The following is a 1,675-nucleotide window of genomic DNA, read 5'->3' on the forward strand; positions in this document are numbered from 1 at the left end:
TGTGTGTGTGTGTGTGTGTGTGGCCAGCTCAGCCCACCAGGGGGCGGGGCTGGCTGGCATGTGGTGCTGGGAGATTGAACCTCGGTCCCTGTGCTTTGCTAAGCTTGTTCTAAGTAGGTGCTTTAGACCACTGAGCCATCTTACCAGCCCCAGTTGTATTTTTTTTAAAAAGATTTTATTTACTCATTTATTTGGTACAGGGTTTCACTATACAGCTCAGACTCCCAGGGATCCTCCTCCCAGCACTGGGGTTACAGTTGTGTACCACCACACCCAGTGTTAGTGGCCAGCATGGTACAGGGCCTGCACGGCATGGGGCACCAGGGATTGAACCTAGGTCATTGTACTAGCCAGGCAGGCGCTTAGACTGCCAAGCTACCTGCTTGGCCTCAGCAGTTGATTTTTGATGGCTTCGTTGTTTTCTAGTTCTGAAATTCTGTCCTCACGTTGGTTGTTTCTGCCACCCATACTTTCAATATAATTTTTATTTATTTATTTATTTATTTTTGCGGAACCAGGGATTGAACTCAGGCCCTTGCACTTGCCAGGGAAGTGCTTATTCTGCTGAGCCATCTCCCTGGCCCCCTTTCAATATAATTTTTAATCTTCTGGATTTCTGATTGAAATCTTTTTATGGACTCTAATTCTTTGCTAAAATGATCATCCTTGGTTTGTCTCATTTTGTTTGCTTTTATTAGTGTCTTCTAAAAGCTCTTGGATCAGTTTGGTTATTACTTCTATTATCTGTTTAACTGCATCTTCTGTGATCCCACTGAGTACTTCCTTGATATTATCTGAGCTCCTCTGTTATCTTTTGAAATAATTTGAGTATGTTGTTTATGCTACTACTCCACCCTCCAGTAACCCCTGGTTAGGCTTTGGGGGAGCTGAGAATTTTAGGAGGCATTTTGTTGCTTGGCTGGTTGGTTGGGTTTTGTGCTGAGGTTTGCAGATGTGTATAGTGTTAAGTTTGTTACTCACAAGGAGATCTCTTCAGGCAGTTCTCAGTGATGTGCTTTGGGCATGGCTAACAATAGTCCTTTGCCCAGCCCCAAGATCTATTCATCTTGGTTCATTTCGGGAGTGCAGGATGCAGTGTAATTAGCCTACTGCTGAGTTTTCTGGGCATATACTCTGATATGGTTAGTGCCACAAAGGTAATCCGAATGTTTGTTTACAGAGAAATCTCAACAATTATCCAACCATGGTCACATCAACCAAATCAGCTACAGCTGTGTAGTTGAAGACAAAATGGTTATTAACATACCATAAGGACCAATTGTGTCCCACATCTAACCCCAAAGAAGAAACCCACAATTATGGTGTAAGCATTAAGCAAACCACATGTATTGCCTTACAGCTAATACGTGCTAAATGTGACAGCTATCCCTCCATGAATGATAGAAAAGAATTCAATAGTGGGCTGGGGAGATGGCTCAGTGGAATAAGCGCTTCCCTGGCAAGCGCACTGGCCTGAGTTCAATACCCGGTTCCACAAAAAAAAGAATTCAATAGTAACTTTATAGAGTTGACTACTAAAAGATTAACAAACACACTCAGAAAGAACAAAAGAAAAAAAAAAAGAGAACTTTTTCTGTGATTTTGATGTGTGATTTTCTTTTGGTATCTACCATTTGGGGGGCTGTGTCCAAGTCAAGGCACGTCCCTGCTCATG

This window comes from Octodon degus, unplaced genomic scaffold, assembly GCF_000260255.1.
Source record: "Octodon degus isolate 3935 unplaced genomic scaffold, OctDeg1.0 scaffold00197, whole genome shotgun sequence".
Taxonomy (NCBI): Eukaryota; Metazoa; Chordata; class Mammalia; order Rodentia; family Octodontidae; genus Octodon; species Octodon degus.